The sequence below is a fragment of the Notolepis coatsorum genome, assembly GCF_963971535.1.
Source record: "Notolepis coatsorum genome assembly, chromosome: 19".
NCBI classification, from domain to species: Eukaryota; Metazoa; Chordata; class Actinopteri; order Aulopiformes; family Paralepididae; genus Notolepis; species Notolepis coatsorum.
In genome coordinates, this window is record NC_140183.1 from 27,544,107 (window position 1) to 27,567,954 (window position 23,848).

Sequence of the window (23,848 nt, forward strand, 5' to 3'; positions counted from 1 at the left end):
GACAAGGCATTTATCCCTTGATATATAACTACACATCGTTATTAAAGTCATAACGACCGAACCTGACTTCGAAATTTACCAGCGATATATTAGATTATATATACCTTTTAATCATACTCTCGGTCCCTGGACCCGCGACTAATGTCCCGTTAAATGTACATTCACGTACTACCGAGGCATCGCAGGTCATCTTCCCGCTATCTGTATAATCATTTGGTTATTTCAATCCAAATACATCGTTTTCAGGAATGGAAGAGATTGTGGGTTTAGTTTGAGGTTGAAACAATGAATATTTTGACGCTACTCTGGTAATTAATAGGTTCCAATAGAGTAGCGTTTTCCAAGGATATCACATCATAATAAGCCCACGTTTCTTGCCTTGTTGTCTATATTTTAGCCTGCATCAGCTAGACTTGGGTTAGCAAACCAACAACCTTATTTTGTGCCCTAACTTTCGGTTTGGCAACAGCTCAAATCCGGGAATAGCACAGACAACCCATCCTCTCAGAACATCTGTCCAGATAAGGACCCAGGTACACGCGTTTCCCCGGTACGATTCTCAATACAGATCAGATATATTAATGCACATTATTCTTACTCAGCCATGATCTCAATATTTGACAACATTCTGTAATGTTCACCTGGCACAGAGAAAAGCGGGAAGGTTTTAATTCCTTGCCATACAATTTTGGTCGAGGGTCACCTGTAGCAGTCAACTATAGTGGTCTTGCAGACTCTTTTCCTGGATCAATCATGTTAGTTTTATTAACCACTAGGTTAACGGTTGTTTAAATGTTTTTGTACACATTAGCCACTAAGTTAATGCTTATGTGTAAATCCTATTCCTAATAATTATGCACACGATTTTGTGTTTTCACCCTGTGCACTCTGACCACACAGAGACAGTGCATGTATTTAATTGGTTTATTAAGATGCCTGTATGCACAACCATCACATTAGCTCCCCTGAGTCACGACATGAACGACTGAAGGTATGCCAAGATATTTGCACAGCGATAGCCTCTAATGATTATGTTAATTGTTGTTTGATATCAGAGTTGAGGACCACTCATTGATATAGGTATTTTGAGCGATTAATAAAAGAAAAGGGTGATATCTATTCCCACATCTCTGATATCAAAATAACACAGACCGCAGTCCAGTCGATCATGTCATGAATCATGTATATAAATAATACTAGTTTAAACTATTAGGCCAACCAACAGAACACATTGGCCAACATTTTCATTATTTTAATTATTTTCTATTTTATTCATTATCTGATAACCGATGGATTACATCGGTCCCCACTTTTACCTGTTCCAAACAATCCTGGTATATTATACATTAATCTCACCCACATTATAAGAAAGAAAAGTGAGTATTGTGGTATAATATGTCCTCATGTAAATATGTTCCCCTTACCTGTGCCCCCCCCCCCCTCTCTGTGGAATAAGACACCCCCCTCCCCTGTGTCCCCCAAACCTGTACCCCCTCCCCCCCATCTGACCTATCAAATGGGACCACTCCCCCCCCTGTTACCTATATAGATCTCCTCTTGAGATCTATCCAGGGTCTTCTTACCTGGGTAAATTCAGCTGATCACCTGGGGGGAAGCCCTCAGCCATTCTCTCTATGTATTCTATCTGTTTGGTTAATAAACCCTTGTTATTATCCAAGCCTCGGTTGACTGAGACATTCTTCATCAGGATATCCACAAATATCCCACACCGTCCCCGATTGAAGATCTTGACATTTAAAAATCTGGCAGGTTGGGATTGATTGATTGAAAACTTTATTAATAACAGATTGCAGAATGGGTACAATACAGTACGGCTCAATACACAATTGTTAAGGGGATGCAGACCATTTTCAATTCATAATGACATTTAATGACATACGCAACATACATATATATATCTTGACATTTCTGACATACATACAGTACTGTTACATTTGTGACATACAAGATATGCATGGGTTTTGTGCATTTACGGGGGTCGGGCGGGGGCCATACAGATATACAGGTAACGTTACTGTAGCCTATAACTGCAACATGACGATGCAGACAAGTAATGTGTTTCCATCCACAGAAACAATGCTATAGCCATAGGCTTATGTAATTTCATTGTTCATTATATAGCCGCATCCGTAATTGGATCTGTCAATTGTGGTCAAAATGCAGGTATAGCTTTAAATCACCATAGGAACAAGTCTAAACACGGAAGTTCACTATCCATTTATCGGCACAAAAAAAACAAGCTATAATATCTCAGAATAACAACATAGTGGTGACGGTGAGTTATGCAAACATCGCGTAGGCAATGCGTCTGTTTTACAAAGTTTGTATTATAATAAACGTTTCCAATCTCAAGAACCAACAAACGTTGATTTTTTAGCGCTATTGTTGTGTAGCCAATGTGTGTCAACCAAACCTGCTGTCGTAGTTGACAGCGCGTAATGCTGCCCAGTCGGTACGATGCCAGTACGCACAAGAAATGGCACATTGTGAAACAATAGCATAATCCTTGAGTACAACGGGACATTTTCATCAAAGATTTCACTTAAATGTTATGTCTCTCTCTCTCTCTCTCTCTCTCTCTCTCTCTCTCTCTCTCTCTCTCTCTCTCTCTCTGTCTCTCTCTCTCTCTCTCTCTCTCTCTCTCTCTCACACACACACTGTCTGCATAAGGCTTTTTGTTATAATTATGATGCATGTGAGAAGAAGTGATGTTGAATCAGGACATAAAGGACAATTCGTCATGTGTGACCATAACATGCATGTTGACAACATAGTTGAAAAGCTCATGTGATATAATTGTAGATGGCACCAATAAGCGTGCATGTTCACTGCATTTCAACAGGATCAAGACCAGCAGCGCAAATAATTATGCACAAATTCCTGGAGCTTGAAGCCCATTCGTCCAGTCAAGAGCCGCCAACCTCTCCTCCTAACACTCCTGACAACAGCAAGGGCCTGATTGCCAAGAGATACACTGTCCTCCAAAGACTAGGACGTGGGAGTTTTGGTTCCGTCTACCTCGTCGTACGGGACGCTAAGGCGGGAGATGGCGAGGCGCTGTGAGTATAGGAGACATTATGTGGGGTAGGCCTACATACATACTAGATATAATCGTCCGGTATTGGCCTATCACAGACATAGATATTGGTATCGGACGATTAAATTTAGTACTGTACATGCTGTTAATATTGTGCCCTTGGGTATGTGAAAGGCACTATATAAATCCAAGCCATTATTATTATTTGTGTCCGTTTGTGAAATATATTTCTGGTGGGCCTGTCCTGATGTTGTGGTGGGAAACACTTCAGTAGCGGCTCGTGGATGCTTCGCCACTAGGGCCGCTATACCAAACATTTTGCAAACATGTACAGTACCACGCAACCGACTCATGGCAAGACGTGAGCGATTCGACTCACGCTCACGGCAATGAATCGGCTCTTATGAACGAGTCGCTCAGCTGTTACTACAACAACACACAACCAGTCAAATAAAGTATAGTCTAATTCACAACTTGAAACACAATATATAAATAGAAAAGTTAGAAACAAAACTCGCTCCGTCTCCAAACACACGCAGATCTCTCCCTCTCTCCTTCTCTCTCTCACACACAGCGCAACGTGGAATCGATTCGTTACACAATCAGACCTATTATATACCAAGAATAACTTCAGTATGAGTACAGGGCTGTACACATATTTAGCATATTGTTAAACGAGCCAAGGCTAGCTATTAAACTATCGATATGAATCGAAAATCTGGGACCCTGATGTAAACAAGACAAACGTCTTTCTCTGGTCTGCATCCCCTTAACAATTGTGTGTATTGAGCCGTACTGTATTGTACCCATTCTGCATTCTGTTAATAAAGTTCTCATTCATTCATTCAAACATAGACGATATTGAACAAGCCATAATCCACGTATTTTCAATCCAAAAGCGAGAGAGAGAGAGAGAGAGAGAGAGAGAGACTCACTGTTTAGTTGACACGTCCAGGGCAGGAGGGCTTGCCTTGATAAAGTAGTGTATAATCCACTGTTGATGTATTCCAGACCACTGTCCACTGTGTCCAGACTGCATCCGCCATATAGCTTGTTAGCCAAGTGTTAGCTTGTTAGCAGTTAGCAGCACCACACAACACAAGTACTTCATTCCTTTGTCCATTTCCGCTCGAACAGACTGCAAACTACCTGGCGTTCTATCGCCATGCTCTAAGACAAACTCTAACCTTAACCAACTTTGAAAGAGTGCCTAAGCTTAACAGTCTAAAGAACTTGCAGTCACGGCACGCTCTAAGACAAACAGCTGCCTGCATCTCACAACAACACAACTATCTCTACCACCAACGGACCAACCTAGGAATAAGCTAGAATTGGAACATTAGAAATTGGATTCGGCCAATCAGCGCCCGGATTCCAACATAATAGTCATATTTCAACGCACAACGCGTTATGCACTGATTGGCTGTGACGGATACAGCGATCAAACTGTGACGCGCACTCAGAGCGCTATCGCGTCTAGCCCGGGCCGAGAAATACAAAAAAATAAAAAAATAAAAAAAACGTGAGTCACTTCCTGCTCAGGAAAACAAGTGTTTTTTTATTTTAGATAATAACGTTATATTGTGCATTGGAAATACAAACATACTTAAAATGAGTAAATATTATTCATTTTAAACATGTTTATATTATTTATAGGGCTATAAAACAAAAAACTAAAAAGTTTTATTTTCTTCTTCTCTGATTTAACAGCAGGTGGGGCGGCGCCCGTGCGCCCCTAGTGGCAGAGCCGCCACTGAAACACTTGTGTATTTGGGAATGACCTTCAATCTGCAATAACAGTATATGAATGAATGACAGCGTTTACATGGCGTTTGGACACATTGGCATGATGTGTAGAGGGTTTCCTCTACGTTGCTCATGTGTAGTACCTAACATTGGGTGATGCACGGCTGCCACACACACACACACAGGCACCAAGTGGCAGCACACATTCACAATAGCTGAAAGGCTTGGGAGACGAGCAGTGATATCAGCCAATGAAGGAGAGGGACAATCAGGTGGCTTGGATGTTAAAAACCTGACTGTTTCAGGGGTAACCTGCATTCTTTTGGCGAGCGTAGTGAGTCAGGGCCGCGGTCATCCGAAGGACGGAACTCGCAACTGTCAGTTGTTCCTGTCAGTCCCTGTCCCCATTGTTACTGTCATGTCCAGAGGACTGGGTGCTCCCTACTGGACAATAACACCAGTTTCTGACAGTACCCTATAGTCAGGGCTCAAACCTGTGACCTTCCAGTCATGAGCGCGGAAAGCCCTACCTGTATATTCATGATCTCGACTTTGTATGTGTATCTCTCTTGTCTCTTGAAATTACCAGAGGGTCTCTGCTTCTCCCCCACTGAGAAAAATAATGAGAAATCACTGAAAGACTCCCAACAGTCCAGTTGTTGGAAGAGATCGATGTCAGACGCAGTTCTGCAAAGAGGCACCTGGTGGCAGCGTTGGCCTGTGGATTGCAAACCGCTCCTCCTCCCCAGCTGACGGGGGATTCCAGTAGTCTTTCCCGCCCTTCTCTCTTTCGTCCATCACTTCAGATGAGAGGGTAGAAAGGTGGATCAACCTGTGGCACCCAGCAAGCATGAAAACCCATACTCTTACAACGTAGAGCGGTATTGATACCATGCTCCATGCTAATCGATGCCGTTTTAAAACAGCATCATGAAATCAAGTGCAATTATGCTCTTCAAAATGAAGAGAGCGGCTTCATTCTCTGCTGAGCATTAAAAGAGTTATTGAGTCCAATGCAATGAGTGTATTTTCTTCAGCCCGACTTCATTAACACTTTAAGTGCCGAAAACGTGTTTAGGCGTCTTTCCTAGCCATGCTCAAGTTGCCTAGGACGCCGTAACTCGTCTTTGATATCAATATTTCAAAAATCTGTGATCGGAATCATATTTCCCCTCTGCAGCCTTCACACACAGTTCTGAGCTCCTCTCAATCCTCTAGCGGTTCAAGAGCGCCATCTGGTGGCCGATCGGCAGAAGCGCCAAACAGGAAGTCATGTGGATGAAGTGGTGATCACCCATATTACTTCCGGGCACTCGTTATAGGTCCCGGGACTCGAGCTCGACACAATACATAGCGATCCGTTGCCAATAACTCGATAAACAACATGATTTGGACGTATATACTATTATACAACCTGGAAATGGACCGGGTATTTCGACATCCCATAATGGAAAACTGTCTACCCCACGCTGATCGCCCAACGGCCCGAGGAGACTGGGGTGAGTTTTAGCGTGTAATATTACCGTGTTCGATACTAACTGATCTGATGAACATATGACCCACATTAGATGAATGGTATAACGCTGCCCACGGAATTATAAACGCCCCCTCGCCCATCCGGTCAACATCAGATGACGTGTAGTAACTTCCAGAAGTACGTCCAGTTGGAATTTTTTATATCGCGCCGATTGCTATCAAACTGTATTTCATCATCAATATAATGCATTTGGGGCTATAAATCACGTTCTGGAGAAAGCTGCAGAAGGAGATGAAAACATACTTATACCTTAGACCATATTTTAGTATGAATATGTGAATGAAAAAGTTTAACGTTGCTACACCATGAACAATACATATAATGGCAATCTAGCAATAGAATTTAAAAAGTTATAGCCCTACAAAGAAGGGGAACTTCTCCATGTTAAATAGAGCTGGCAACGGATGGTATATCATGAATTTAGCCTTAGGCAATCAAAGTGTTAATAACTAGACATATAGGACATTTAGTATACAAGCGTATGGGTTGAGAGCGTACTGTATGGGTTGTTTTGCCCTCGTGATCTCACGCATGCAGCAGCAAACTTTCTTTCTTTCTTTCTTTCTTTCTTTCTTTCTTTCTTTCTTTCTTTCTTTCTTTCTTTCTTTCTTTCTTTCTTTCTTTCTTTCACCCATCTCTGTGAGTGCTGTGGCGATTTTACCACTGGGGCACCAGGGGCACGTGCCCTCCCTGAAATATCAGGTGCCCCTGAGGTGCCACCCCAGAATTTATTTTATAAAATTTTTTATTTAAATGTTCTTATTTAATTTTTTTTTATAAAAAAAAATATAACCCTAACTAACCCTACTGTCATCATGCACTTGTCCTAATATACTAACCGACACTGTAGCACTCAACACTTTGATGAACATTGTTACTCACCTGATAGAGTTGTGCCCTTTGGATAAAAGCGTCAGCTAAATGTATGTGCCCCCATTGTGCCCATGCCCTAAATGACTAAATGTATGTGCCCCCATTGTGCCCCTGCCATAAATGACTAAATGTATGTGCCCCCATTGTGCCCCTGCCCATATTGGCGCAAGCTGATGCAAATTTAAACCAGTCCGTAGCACTCTGGTTACAGTAGTTTCACAGGGGACTATAATTTGCTGGCGCGGAAGGAATAAAGGATACATAACCTCTCAAGTTCAATGTGGGTTCTTCTGAACCGGTCACAGCTGATGTCGAAATGATTGACAACCATTGTAGGTGTAGCCAAGGAGCGCATTTTGACTGCTTCAAGAAGCAATCCTTGACAACTCCAGCGCTGATTGCAATTTGGAAGTGCAACGACGACAGACTGAGAAGCCGGGTGCACTGCAGATTCAGAACAACTTCAAGAAGACAAACTTACCTCACTGCTTTCATGTTCAACCCAGATTCGGCTCAAACAAGGGATTAAACACGTTTCGCAATTATGCCACATCAATATGGAACGCCCTACCCACAGCCGTAAAAAAAGAATTAATCCCACCTTCAAAACCGCTCTCAAAGAAAGACAAAGAGCACCTGGCCCCCGTAAATGTCTAAACCCCCCCTCCCACCCACCCACCCCCTCCGAAATAATGTACAGTTTCCTCCCCCTCATATGTATATATTTTCTGTTAGGATCTCTATTTAACAGTACTGTATATTTGCATATCTTGTATGTCACAAATGTAACAGTACTGTATATCTATGTCATGTAGATGTATGTCATAAATGTCATGATATATATCTGTATGTTGTCGTGTATGTCATAAATGTCATTATGAATTGAAAATGGGGGACCCTGATGTAAACAAGACGAAAGTCTTTCTCTGGTCTGCCATTTTGGGAAATTAGCTTATTTAACATCTTCCCTGGAGTTAGACAAGAAGATACATACCTTTTTTGTCTCTGTGCGTGCATTTTAGCTTTGGGAATAGACGCTCGGTTAGCATAGCTTAGCTTCATCACTGGAGGTGGGGGAGGGTTAGAGCCTTACAGTGTATTGCAAGGTCTGACATTGACCAAACTTGATATGCATGACCTTGGTGGGCTCTAGGTCAACTCCTGAAAAGGGGGTCAATGTCAGACCTTGCAATCAAAAGTTAGGGGGCGCACTGAAATTATAAAGGGTTATTAGCCCCCTAACTTTTGATTGCAAGGTCTGACATTGACCCCCTTTTCAGGAGTTGACCTAGAGCCCACCAAGGTCATGCATATCAAGTTTGGTCAATGTCAGACCTTGCAATACACTGTAAGGCACTGTAAGGCTCTAACCCTCCCCCACTTCCAGTGATGAAGCTAAGCTATGCTAACGGAGCGTCTATTCCCAAAGCTAAAATGCACGCACAGAGACAAAAAAGGTATGTATCTTCTTGTCTAACTCCAGGGAAGATGTTAAATAAGCTAATTTCCCAAAATGTTGGAGTTCCCCTTTAACAATTGTGTGTATTGAGCCGTACTGTATTGTACTCATTCTGCAATCTGTTAATAAAGTTTTTAATCAATCAATCGAAAAAGGTCAAAGAGTCAATTATAGGTTGCTATACATGCCTGTATAGCAATATACAGAAGATATGTATATATGCCTCAAATTAATAATAATGCATAATGCTGGTTAGTTACAGAGCAGGGGACACAAACAGGCTGGATAAGCTGGTCAGGAAGGCCAGTAGCGTGGTTGGGGTGGAGCTGGACTCCCTAGCGAGGGTGGCGGAGAGGAGGAGCCTTGCTAAGCATTCATGAAATACTTGAATCCCTTTCATGTCATGGGGCAACTTGATAATTGAGTGAGAAAACACTTGTTTAAAATACTTTTTGATTTGTAACCAGTTGTATAAATGTAAATAAGCACAGCACTGGTGGCAATACAATATTTGAAACGATGCATGTACCTTTCACTCACATGCAAATACTTAATTAATATGAATGAATAATTTCATGCCATGGGGCAACTTGATAGAGTGATACAATTAATTTGGTTTATTATTAATTGAATTTATTGAGTGATAAAACACTTTAAAAGACTTGTACAGCACTACAGCACTGCAACCCTCTCTGCGCCGCCCCCTGTCCCCCTGTCTCCGGCTGTCTTGGAGTTATGACCGGAGTGTTGAACGTCCCGTGATTAAGACGGGAGGATGCGACCCTCTTTGCGCTGCCCCTGTGCCTCAAATAGATCCGCTATCAGCTCTATCTTTAATTTTTCTAAATGTGCAGTTGCTATTGCATGCACTCATCTGTGTTTCACTACACACATGAGTGCATGCTTACCAACTGTCCGTCTACAACACTACTATCACCGACATCTAAGAAGGGAGATCCCCCCTTGAATTGGCCCTTCTAAGGTTTCTCTCCTCCACACTGCCTGTGGTGCATTTTTTCCTATTGCTAGGTTTTAGTGAGTTTTTCCTTACCTTCGCGTGGGGTATGTCTGGGAGTGTTCGCATTGCATTCATTTATTTTGCATTTATTTTAAATTTGTTGGACCTTATGGTGTTCTTGTTTTGTTTCTTGACTTATTGTGATGTTTCTTCTTGACTTGTTTAAAGAAGATGTGTCCGGCCCATGGGGACATTAACCTGTGTTGTCGGGCCTTACAAATACATTTGATTTGATTTGATTTGATTTGATTACAATGGCTGCTCTGCTTCTGGTCTCCAGTCCAGTGGCCTTGCTGGCTATTGGGCTCTTAGACTAATGTTATTCTTAGAACAATTAGACCCGTTACTGATATTGGGAGTTGTGCCTATAATTTACTATTTCGCTCTGACCTGGTGAATGACCTACAATGGCTAACATGTTTTAGGTTTGTTAATAGTAGACAGCCCTTTGGTGAACAATTATTGTTGTAATTAGGAATCTCTTTTGTAATGTCTATCAATATAATAACATTTTTATTTCTGTTTTAATTTGATTTATTCTATTTTATCTCTATTATCTTGTCATTATTGCAATACTTTTCTGTCCTGTGATGTCTTATGTATTATTATTATTGTGTTGTTGTGTCTTTCATGTGAAAAAAAGAGACTTGTACAGCAGTGGTGCCAATAAAATATTTTCTATGAACCCCAATGGCTGAAAAGAGTTGTCTGATCTGCTATTGAATGAATGAATGAATGAATGAATGAAAAGTTTATTTCTTGGACATGTTATTCTTCTTATTTCTTCAAACAACTCACAGTGTCTTGATCCGTCAGACCAAACAATCATAACAACAAATTAAAAAAAAATCATTAAAGAAAAAAAACATTTAAAAAAAAGAACAAAGAAAAAACAGGAATTATAAACAAAGGAGCAATGTGTTTGGTTGGGGGACAAAAAAAGGAGTAGAGGTAAGCTTAGCTTATTGATCCCTACCCCCTTACATTTGTATTTGTTCTTCCATTAATATTACTAGAATTTACATAATTTAGTTTATTACAATATAGAATATAATTTTTTACTTATATTAAAAGTTTACAATAAAAAACATGATTCACTTGACAGCAAAATTAATAATTAAATAATGTAACCTAATATACTTACCTTTATACCTTACCTGCTACACTTAGGCTACCTGTCTAGATAAACCCAACTTCCTTTATACTTACCGGTCATACGTAGCTAAAAAAAATGCATGTCAAAATCATTTTTTTTACTTACGTTTTTTTTTATACTTTTTTTTGTTCCCCCATACTAGCATATGCCCCCCCTGTGCCCCCTTGTTAAAAAAATCCTATAATCGCCACTGTCTGTGAGCCTTTATTCTATTCCACAGACAACATGAACGTATGGACAGTCACACACACACACACAGACACGCACACGCACGCATTATTATTTATTCTCGAAAATGACAATTGAGGTCACCCCAATTTCTTTTATAATAATAAATAATAACAACTCTATCTATATAGCACCCTTCACACATGGACCGCAGCGCAAAGTGCCCCACAGCAAAGAGCACAAAATGAACATAGGCATACAGATCTGCATACAGTTGACAGAATAAAAACAGTGTTTCTCGAAGGCATGTGAACCCCCCCGGAACAGCCAGTCCCCAAACACCACACATCAATCCCCACCACATCCCCATCCAAGACACCCCCCCTGATAAAGCACGTTATGACCGAAGGAAAACACAAACAGCCCGCGGGCCACTCACACCGCCATGCACGGCGACGGGGATGCCACCCCCGCACACGAGCACTCATGCACACACATAAGCAGAATTCTTTACCAATACATTTCATCTTCATCTATCCATATGCAAGTTGATGAGGCCAGAAACGGCACAGCACATTTCACACAGTTGGCACGCTACAAAGAGCATGCGTGACGACTCAGTGCCACGCTCTCTAGTTACTGTGTCTGTGCCAGTGCATGCTGCCCGCTGGCACCGTCCAGTGAGCCTAATGCCCTGTGGCTTTTCAACAGATGCCACAGCAGGTGCCCTCTTCTCCTCTCTGCCCCCCCCCCCACCCCCAGACCAGCCCTGTGCCAAATAACACCACACACAAAACCACATGTCCCCTCACCACAGTACCACTTCATCATTAGTATAGATAGAATGCATGGCCTCCCGGGGGCCCGCGCCAATGGTAAATGGTAATTGGCTGCTTTTTTAAATAGCGCTTTTATCCAAAGCTCTTTACGATTTGTTACTCACATTTGACCCATTCACTCACACATTCACTCACACATTCACTCACACATTCACTCACACATTCACTCACACATTCACACACCGACGGCGGAGGCAACCATGCAAGGTGCACTTAAACATTTTCCTTTTTTGTTTTTGTTTTTTAAACCAGGGAAGATTTGCTGAGTATGCCCAAGTCAAAGTTATTTAAATCTGTCCATACAGAAAGTATATTTCTAGTATATTAAGTGTGTTTAAATTATATTTCTACCCATATGTACTTTTCTGAGAGTATACATGCAATGTATTTTTGGTACTTTTTAATGTCTTTTCATGTACTAATTCAAAGCACATGTTTAGTATGATATGTCATTAATACGCTGTAAGTGTAATCTAAGTACACTGAAATGTTCACCAAGTTTAGAATTAAAATGTACTATTTTGGCAAACCAAAGTAATCAAAGATACAAGTATAATTTCAATATAAGCAACAATATAAGAGTACAACTTTTAAACACACAACTTAAGTGGTTTCAATTTAACACAACATAAAAAAAGGTTTTACTATACTACTACACTCACGCTGTTCCACACATTCAGACCTAGGAGCTGCCCAGTACAACTACAGTCTCTTCTAAGGTGGCCCACTAAGTAAGTGCCTTGCTCAAGGACACTTTAGCTGTAACAGCTGAGGGAGGGGAGTGAGAGCGGCATTGTTCATTCACTTCTCCTATACCTAGACCTTTACCAGTAGTAGTCCGTGAGCCAGTAGGGTTGGTCGGTAGTGTACCATCTGAGGGGACTAATGCTCATATTCGTGATTTTTGGTATACAATCTCTGGTATTCCTGCTACTTTCACAGGGCACTGGTACAACCAGTGGCGAATCCTTGTGGAAGCCAACGGAAGCCATGCCTCCCTATAAATTCATATCAAATTATGAAATATGAAAAAAAAAAAAAATTAAAATATAATTTTTTTTATATAGTTTACATTCTTTTTCATCTGTGCATCTGTGTTTTTTTTTTTTTTTTTTTTAATGTCTCCCTCTTCTCCTTCTCACTCCCTCTAACACACTGTCAGACTGTGCTCACTACTGCAGCTAATATAGGAGAGAGGCAGTGGGTAGGTCTCTTTCTCCAGGCTTCCAGCATTATAGAGTGAGTCCAAACTCCAAATCCGATCCTAGCCAATCAGATTCGAGCTGACTGCCACTGTGCCACACCCTAAAAGTTTAAAACGGAGCTGGGAGGAAGACGTTCAGCATATTTTCCACCTGGAGGCGGGGCAGGTCAGAAGTTCACGTTTCCACCTGACTACCTAACGTGACATCCCATTAGTACTGAGGACCAGCAGAGCACACCACTGTGGATATTATGATTTAACAAATCTATCTGGCAAGAGGAGGACCACATTATTGACCAGGTAAGAACTGAGCAGCCTGACTAAGGACTAACTAACGTTATCAGGCAAGCTTGTATACCCTTTCATGACTGCAATGCAAGCCAGGGGCTGGAATACGCAGTAACTTATTCCTCCGTAGTAGCCAGGTTAATGTGCACCATCAAGCACTGCTTAAAAGCTAGCGGTGGGTCCAAAATATATCGGATATAAATGTCAAAGGTACCCAGCGTTCCATTAGGGTTTCACACACAGATGCGGCGGGGTTTGAAAGCTCGGCGTTGCTAATAAACATTTTAAATCATTTTTATAAATGAGTAAAACTGAGGCTGAAATGACTGCTTCCGCATTTTACAGTAGGAGCGCTCTGATGGCTGGGCGCGCGGCGCAACAGACACGTGAATGAATGAATGAATGAATGAATGAAAACTTTATTTAACAGATTGCAGAATGGGTACAATACAGTACGGCTCAATACACACAATTGTTAAGGGGATGCAGACCAGAGAAATACGTTTGTCTTGTCACGTTTGTCTAATACAGGGGTTCCCAAACTTTTCAGGCCAGGGCCCAGAAAATAAGGCGTCAGAGAGCCGCGGCCCAATGCACATTGTTGTGAAGGATCAGATTAAACCGAATATGTATATTTATTTATATATATATATTTAATTGTATTTGTATATCGTTTGATATCCCCTGTATATTCCTTGTACAATATGCATTGAATATCCCCGTTTCTACTAAACAGCCCATAATAGTTTCATTCTACCATTGGACTAGAACCTGGCGCCAGGTTGCCATACCCCTAGGTTCAAGTTCAATCGTGCCGCCTAACATGTCGAGGCAGCCCCCGGTTACGCGCAGTAATATGCCGGGCGAAATACGTGTGGTACTATTTGTTCATAGCGCATATATATATGACGCTCGTAAAGTAGAACTTTCTTTTAGTCCAGTTCTTTACCCTCCAACAGAGTGACAGACGCAAAAGCCTCCCCACGAAGCACGTGCGGTGTAGTAGGGCCTACTTGGCCCAGAATAGGCATTGAGATATCGTGTAGATTAATAGTTGAATGGTCATAGTTTGGCACCATACCGTCGAGTTGGACGTATTCTATTAAGCTAATAATAGTCTATTTATGTATGGTGCATCGTTCGGTTCGAGTTCTACAGTTATCAGTACCCCCATCGTTCCTGACGTTATCTGGACGCTTATCCAGGCTGGTCAGACCCCTAGTGGTGATTGCATCCGAGGAGCTCCGGGTCAAGAGCGACTGGACCTGTATATTGGATTACTCTACCCGACGACGGCGAGCCTTCCACGGCTCTTGGATTATGCTTTATGTGCTTTGATTATTCCATGGATAAAGGCCAACACTGTCGAGTGTTGGAATTACCCCCCGGAGAGGACTACAGGTGAGGCGGCGCTCTACACGTGAGGTCGCACCACGTCTCTCCGTTGTGGACCGGCAGATACCGTTCCACAGAGGGTCCAGCTGTGTTCGTCTACGGCCCGAGGTTCTGTGGGCACTGGGTCTAAGACTTTGGATTCTCCCAAGACACCGTCGGCCAGATGGGATACCGCCAGCGACTTCTCTAACCCCCCCCTCCTACTGTCTTACAACCAGCGGGACCCCCCCCCCCCCTTAGTGTATCCAGCTATAATTATTTAAGTACTATCGCTATCGTTTCCTAAATATTCCAGGTTGTATACTTACTCCCTGCGCAACCAGAGATTGGACATTCAATGTTGATTTACCTACGAATACTCATTTGCCATAAAAGTGCATACTTAACATTTCAAATCATAAATGTAATTAAGTGAATATTGTGTACACCCTTTGCTGTATTAAATATTCGATTTGGTCCATTTGTGTTGGTTCGTTTCATCAGGTGGGAAAGTGTTCATCATACTTATATCTTGTACTGGGTGGCCAGAAGTTAAAGTACATGAGGTAGTGGTATTAAATATCATATCTAACAATACAGTCAGGGAATTGTACCCCTCAGCTACAATTGGTCCTTCGAGCCGGATGGTAACTAGTGTAATATTAATATAGTGTTATTAATATCGAAATGGCCTATGATGAACACTCCACGAAACGATCCTCCTAACCTAGAACGCCCGCGGCGCAGACGACAGACACCTCAGTACTTAGAGGCTTACACTGTCAGTCAACTACCTAGCCTTCGACAAACGGTAAACGTAGTAAAAGTAGAAAGTAAAATTATGTCTGACCTTAACGACCAGGTTTCCCCGACCACAGAGGCCCTAGTAGGTCCTAATGTAACTGACCAAGCCCACGGTGGAGACCAGGAGGGAATTGACATGCCTTTACCCCCCGCCACTACTAAAGAAGTAGTCCCCGACACGCCCCGGGAGGAAGACAACCCTACAGAGAGAGAACTCTGCACGGAAGAAGAAGAGGAGAGCGCCGAGGAACTAGAGCTCCAGGACTCCCCAACGAGTACCCCCAGGAGCGGTTCACGCAGGAGCGGCTCACCTCCACTACCGCCTTCCCCCAGCGAAGCGGAGAGGATACTACAACAGGCGTTCCTCGTCAGCCTGACAGCCTCTACCGAACGCGATCGGCTCCAAGCACAGACGCTTAGCGAGCGCGAACGTCTCCAAGCCCAGGCGACCAGCGAGCGCAAACACCTCCAAGCACAGCAAAGGAGCGAAGAACAGCGCACAAGTCTGGAGATGAGACGCTTCCAGATGGAAGAGAATATGGCAAGAGACCGCGCCGACGCCCAGCGCACCGCTGCCGGTGCCCAAAGAGACGCAGAGCGCGACAGACTACAAGCGCAACTAATAGAGCAGCTGATCAAAAGGACAACTCCCTCTCCCTCCGCCAGGGGCTCAAGGAACTCGTCGAGACAGCAGTCAAGAGCAGCGTCACCGCAACGAGCAAGCGACCCTGAACTTGACCAACAGACCGAGTCTAGACCCCCCGCAGACCCCCTTCCCATACCGGTCCAAGCGAGACCCAGCTACAAGGAAGGAGCGGCCTACACTGCGGAGAAGCTAAATAAACGATTACAAGATCTGGAAGATTTGATAGAAGAAGAAGAGGGAGAAGAGGAGAACCAAGCCCGACGACAGCACAGTACTCCACCGGACCAGGAGGTCCCATACAGTCCAGGCTATACCCCTGCGGCGCTGCGCTACAGACCCCAGACTCTATTTACGGGTGAACACGACGCACGACCAGCCCCGAGGAACAGTACCTGGACCAGCGGGCCATGGTACCCTGCCAGTACCGGCCCACAGCGAGGCGCAAGAGGGGACTCGCCCAGGAGGTCTCTCCCCCAACGCTCGCCGATGTATTCGCCATCCACGGCGTCATACAACGCCACGCCATCAATCCCAGACTTCGCCTATGAGAGTCGAGCACAGTACACGGAGCTCCGGATGTGCTTAGAGACAATGCTGGCGGATGTCATTGATGAACGCCACAAGTATGCAATATTATTGAAGCACCTGAAAGTACAGCGAGCACACAATATAGCGCTAGCCTATGCTACCTCCTCGACCCCATACACAGCGGCCCTTGCAGCGCTGGATCAAAGATATGGACGTATATGGGATTACGTAATCCAGGAGATAAGGCATATTGACCGCCTACCCCCAGCCACAGACAATCGCTCACTAGATGACCTGTCAATCAAAGTGCAGTCCCTGGTGGGGATGCTGGGAGCTCAACGGGAGAAGGGCAGGCATGAGCTGTACGCCAACTCTAACGTTGAGAGGATTTTGGAGAAGCTGCCACCCGCAAGACAGGAGCGCTTTCGGCGGCAGAGGGACTACCGAGATCCCGACGGCCCCGAGCCATCCCTCCTTGATCTGGCCGACTTCCTGGCGAGAGAGGTCAGCAGCTTACGACTGGACACCTTCGGGCGGAGCACGCCAAGCTCCAGAGAGGGACCCAGGAGAATAAATGATGGAAGAAGATCGGTGACTGTCATGCACCAATCAGAGTCAGTACCGAGCAGTAAGAGTCACAGCACCCCCTCGAGGAAGGAGAAGTGGAAGATAGCGTGTCCCTACTGTGAGAAAGAACACTGGCTGTCACAATGTGACACATTCACAAAGATGAATGCAGAAGAAGTGAGCCAATGGATAAAGTCCAACCGGCGCTGTTATCGATGTGCGCGGCCCCACATGGCAGCCGAATGCCGCCTAAAGAAAAGGTGCAGCCGGTGCGACGGAGCCCATCTAGATATACTACACGATAGTAACGGAAGACGGCCTACACCTGCACCACGGAGCGGCACCAAGGCAAGTGTCATGTACATTGACCCCGCCAGCAGCAACGGAGCTCAAGTGCTCTTAAAGGTAGTCCGTGTGACATTGAGCTACCAGGATAAAGTCATGGACACTTACGCCGTCCTTGATGACGGGTCAGAGAAGACCCTTCTGCTCGCCTCCGCTGCGACTCAACTGGGACTGCGGGGGAGCAAGAACGAAATGACGATTCGGACAATAAGAAGAGATTTGAAGACGATAAAGGGCGAGAATGTCTCCTTCACTATCGCAGCCAACGGGCAGCCAGAGCGACAGTACAAGATCACAAATGCTTTCACCAGCCAAGAAATAGGACTCTCGCAGTACACCTACCCTGTCACCAAGTTGATGGATAAATATGTGCACCTGCGCCAATTACCTATCCCGCTCATAAACGGCGCTACCCCGACCCTGTTGATAGGCTCCGACCATGCAGAACTCATAGTCCCGATTGACCGGGTCCATACCGGTCCCCGAGGCTGTCCTGCAGCCGTCGAGACCCGCTTAGGATGGACATTACAAGGCCCCCTCGCTAAATCTCTCAACCGAACCGCAGCCACTAGCTGCTTCCACTCCCGAACGACAGAAGAAGACACCACTCTCCTGCAGCATGTCGAGAGGCTATGGACCCTAGAGACAATGCCCTTTAAGAACGAAAAGAAAGACATTCGCTCTAAAGAAGACATTTACGCCATCCACCTACTCGAGCAGGGGACAAAGAGAGTCACAGTCGGCGGAGTGATGAGATACGCAACTCCACTCCTGAGGAGAGAGGGAATGCCCCCCTTTCACGCAAAGAAAGACGCCACGGAGCGCTATCTACTGAACACAGAGCGGCGCCTAGCCAAAGACCCCGCTCAACAGAGTGTGTACCGAGCTGAGATTGAGAAGCTAATCACAGCGGGACACGTAACAAAGATTGACATTAAAGAGGCCGATCAGACGACCGAATCATGGTACGTGCCGCATCACAAGGTCCATCACAATGGCAAGGATCGCATTGTGTTTAACTGCAGCTACCAGATCGGATCCCAAAATCTGAATAAAGAGCTCTTGCCCGGCCCCACACTTGGCCCCTCCCTACTAGGCGTGCTACTGCGCTTCCGCCAGGACAAGGTGGCTATAAGCGGGGATATCAAAGGGATGTTCTTGCAAGTGAGACTAGTAGAGGAGGACAAGCCTCTGCTACGGTTCCTATGGAGAGAGAAGATCGGAGATGAGAACCCATCCATCTACCAGTGGGAAGTACTCCCCTTCGGAACCACATGCAGCCCGTGCTGTGCTACATTTGCACTACAGAAACACGTCACAGAGGACCCAGCAGCAGATGAAGAGGTCCAACACAGTGTGAAGAACAGTTTCTACGTAGACAACTGTCTACAAAGCGTCTCGACTCAAGAAGAAGCCGAGGCTCTCCTAATCAAGTTACGCGCCTCCCTAATCAAAGGAGGCTTTGATCTCAGGCAGTGGGCCAGCAGTGACCCGCACGTATTGCGCAGCCTCTCCTCCGCAGACAAGGCTGCCAGCAGCGAGACCTGGATGGCGACAATCCCAGGAGAAGCCCAAGAAATGACACTAGGATTAGTCTGGCGCTTCAAAACAGACTCGCTCCACTATAGACACAAACCCTTGGCTCCAGAGCAAGGAAGGTCGGCGGCGATACCGACCACCAGACGGAGTGTGTACAGAACACTCGCCAGACAATATGACCCGCTGGGATGTATTCTACCTTACACCACCAGGGCAAAGATGATTGTACGAGCACTATGGGACAAGGACCAGGGCTGGGACGACCCAATACCCGCACACCTTGCCTCAACATGGAGAGAGTGGGAGACGGAACTCCGCTCACTCCCAGGTGTCAACATACGCCGCAGCTACTTCCCATCCACAGTGAGGCCAGAGACATGCGAGATTGAGCTACACGTCTTCAGCGATGCCTCCGAAGTAGCCTACGGATCGGTTGCTTATTTGCGTGCCCAAGAGATGGGAGGAGAGATACACACTGCTTTCATACTGGCCCGCTCAAGGATAGCCCCACGTAAGCAACAATCTATCCCACGTCTAGAGCTCTGCGCAGCCCTCGCAGGAGCGCATCTAGCCACGTTAATCCAACGTGAACTCACCATTCCGGTGCATAGAACAATCTTGTGGTCAGATTCCACGACAGTACTCACATGGATTAAGTCTGATTCATGCAGATACAAAGTCTTCGTGGGAGTCAGAGTCACCGAGATTCAGGAACTAACAGAAGAAGCAAGCTGGAGATATGTGGATACCAAACACAACCCAGCTGACGTCATCACCCGGGGAATGTCCCTGGATGACCTAACCCGTCACAACATCTACAGTGACGGACCAGCATTCCTCCAGCTCCCGGAAGGAGATTGGCCTACGCCCACCCCGAGGGAAGCAAGTAGAGAGGAGGCTGAGAACAAGAAGCCTATGTTCTGTGGACTGAGCACTGTCGCCTCCACAGACCCGAACATAGATGACTGCATTACCCTAGAGAGTGCGCAACAAAGGACATTCCTGCGGCACCACCCAGAGATTCAGTCCACCACTGACATGTCAGCAGCTGACTACGAAGAAGCAGAACTTCTTCTACTACAACGAGCCCAGAGAGACTCGTTCCCCGATGAGCTAGACTGTCTACAGGGAGGAAACCCCGTCCCATCAGACAGCAGACTGATTCACCTGGCACCAGAGAGTGACGCACATAATCTCATCAGAGTGGGTGGTCGCCTGCGGAGAGCCCCCGATCTACCAGATGACATTAAGCACCCGATCGTCTTGAACAGCCGACACAAGGTCACAGAGCTGATCATAAAGAAATACGACGAGGATGTGCACCACGCCGGAGCAGAGAGAGTCTTCGCGGAGATCAGACGTCGTTATTGGATATTACAAGGGAGAGAAGCAGTACGGCGCTTCCAGCGAACCTGTCTAGACTGCCGTAAGTGGCGCGCGCAGCCCAGCATACCACGGATGGCTGACCTACCCCCCTGTCGCCTCCGAATCGGTGACAAGCCATTCCACTCCACAGGCATGGACTGTTTTGGCCCGTTGTATATAAAAAGAGGAAGAGGCACCGAGAAGCGGTGGGGTATTGTATTCAAATGCATGACCACCAGAGCGATACATATCGAGCTCCTTCCGACCATGAGCACAGACTCATTCCTTATGGCCTTCCGGAGATTCATATCACGGAAAGGACAACCGTCTACATTGTTGTCTGATCACGGGACCAACTTCAAAGGCGGAGAAAGAGAGCTGAGAGAGAGCTTCCAAGCTATGGGCCCAGAACTTAAGACCCACCTCGCTCCAGCCCAGGTTGACTTCCAGTTTAATCCCCCGAACGCACCCCACTTCGGTGGAACCTGGGAACGAGAAGTACGTCCTATAAAGACAGCCCTGTATGCCGTACTCGGAGCCCAGACTGTGGCAGAGGAAGTCCTAATGACAGTCCTCACGGAGATCGAGGGAGTATTGAACTCCAAACCCCTCGGTTACGTCTCCAGTGATGTAGCAGATGTCGACCCAGTCACCCCCAACACACTCCTAATGGGGCGGCTGGACCCCGCGCTACCCCAGACAATGTACAGGCCCGAAGAAGCGAACGGCCGAAGAATGTGGAGGTACAGCCAAGTACTAGCTGACAAGTTTTGGAGCAGCTTCCTACTTCACTACCTACCGTCTCTACAGACCCGCCAGAAGTGGGTAAAAGAGAGAGACAATTTGACAGAAGGAACAGTCGTCATGATAGTTGACCAGTCACTCCCCAGAGCTATGTGGCCGGCTGGCCGCGTAAGCAAAGTGATCACCGGTGCCGATGGCAAGGTCCGAGCAGCTGAAGTACTCGTCCAAGGGCGCACCTACACACGGCCCGTGGCGAGGCTCATAGAACTGCCCCGACTCCCAGATACTATCGATGATGACCATGACCCTATGACTTTGTGAGTTGACTGACCTTACAGCGGACCTTGAGTGGAAGACAGTGCGGTTAATCTGTCTCTGCTTAGCTAATTAGGTGGGACTAATTAGGGGGCGGCTGTTGTGAAGGATCAGATTAAACCGAATATGTATATTTATTTATATATATATATTTAATTGTATTTGTATATCGTTTGATATCCCCTGTATATTCCTTGTACAATATGCATTGAATATCCCCGTTTCTACTAAACAGCCCATAATAGTTTCATTCTACCATTGAACTAGAACCTGGCGCCAGGTTGCCATACCCATAGGTTCAAGTTCAATCGTGCCGCCTAACATGTCGAGGCAGCCCCCGGTTCCGCGCAGTAATATGCCGGGCGAAATACGTGTGGTACTATTTGTTCATAGCGCATATATATATGACGCTCGTAAAGTAGAACTTTCTTTTAGTCCAGTTCTTTACCCTCCAACAGAGTGACAGACGCAAAAGCCTCCCCACGAAGCACGTGCGGTGTAGTAGGGCCTACTTGGCCCAGAATAGGCATTGAGATATCGTGTAGATTAATAGTTGAATGGTCATAGTTTGGCACCATACCGTCGAGTTGGACGTATTCTATTAAGCTAATAATAGTCTATTTATGTATGGTGCATCGTTCGGTTCGAGTTCTACAGTTATCAGTACCCCCATCGTTCCTGACGTTATCTGGACGCTTATCCAGGCTGGTCAGACCCCTAGTGGTGATTGCATCCGAGGAGCTCCGGGTCAAGAGCGACTGGACCTGTATATTGGATTACTCTACCCGACGACGGCGAGCCTTCCACGGCTCTTGGATTATGCTTTATGTGCTTTGATTATTCCATGGATAAAGGCCAACACTGTCGAGTGTTGGAATTACCCCCCGGAGAGGACTACAGGTGAGGCGGCGCTCTACACGTGAGGTCGCACCACGTCTCTCCGTTGTGGACCGGCAGATACCGTTCCACAGAGGGTCCAGCTGTGTTCGTCTACGGCCCGAGGTTCTGTGGGCACTGGGTCTAAGACTTTGGATTCTCCCAAGACACCGTCGGCCAGATGGGATACCGCCAGCGACTTCTCTAACCCCCCCCTCCTACTGTCTTACAACCAGCGGGACCCCCCCCCCCCTTAGTGTATCCAGCTATAATTATTTAAGTACTATCGCTATCGTTTCCTAAATATTCCAGGTTGTATACTTACTCCCTGCGCAACCAGAGATTGGACATTCAATGTTGATTTACCTACGAATACTCATTTGCCATAAAAGTGCATACTTAACATTTCAAATCATAAATGTAATTAAGTGAATATTGTGTACACCCTTTGCTGTATTAAATATTCGATTTGGTCCATTTGTGTTGGTTCGTTTCATCAGGTGGGAAAGTGTTCATCATACTTATATCTTGTACTGGGTGGCCAGAAGTTAAAGTACATGAGGTAGTGGTATTAAATATCATATCTAACAATACAGTCAGGGAATTGTACCCCTCAGCTACACACATCGTCTGGCTTTTTTTTTTTTTTTTTTTGCCAGGCGACCAATTTTTTAAGCCAAATATCACTTCAATCCTATTAAGTTAGTTCAAGTTAGTTATTAATTTATATGTGCTATTTATGAGAGGGCTAACTTGTTGCAAAATAATAATGATAATAATAATAGCCTTATTAAAATACTATTGTTGCTTCGGTTGTTTTCAGCATTTTATGTGCATAATGGGGGCGGCGTAATTAGTGGGGCGGCGTGGCTCAGGGGTAGAGCGGGTCGTCCAATGATCGAAGGGTTGGTGGTTCGAATCCCGCTCAAGCCCATGTCCATCCCACTGCCGTTGTGTCCTTGGGCAAGACACTTAACCTACTTGCCTCGTATGAATGTGTATGCATGTGAATGAATGTGAATGAATGTTGGTGGTGGTCGGAGGGGCCGTAGGCGATGATTATTCGCCACGCTTCCGTGAGTCTGCCTCAGGGAAGCTCTGGCTGCAATTGTAGCTTACCACCACCGGTATGACTGTGTATGAACGAATAATGGACTCTGTAAGTGCTCTGGGGTCACTGGGGTATCATGAAGAGCGCTATATAAATCCAATCCATTATTATTATTATTATTATTATTATAATCTGTTATTTAGTTTGAAATGTTCGTTGAAATAAGTAGATTTTTCGTTTTTGTTTATTTATTAAGTTAATATAAAACCATATAGTCACATTTTAGAATACAATAGAATAGAATTTTAGAATACAACTAGAAACACTGTCCTGGCCTGCTTCTAAGTT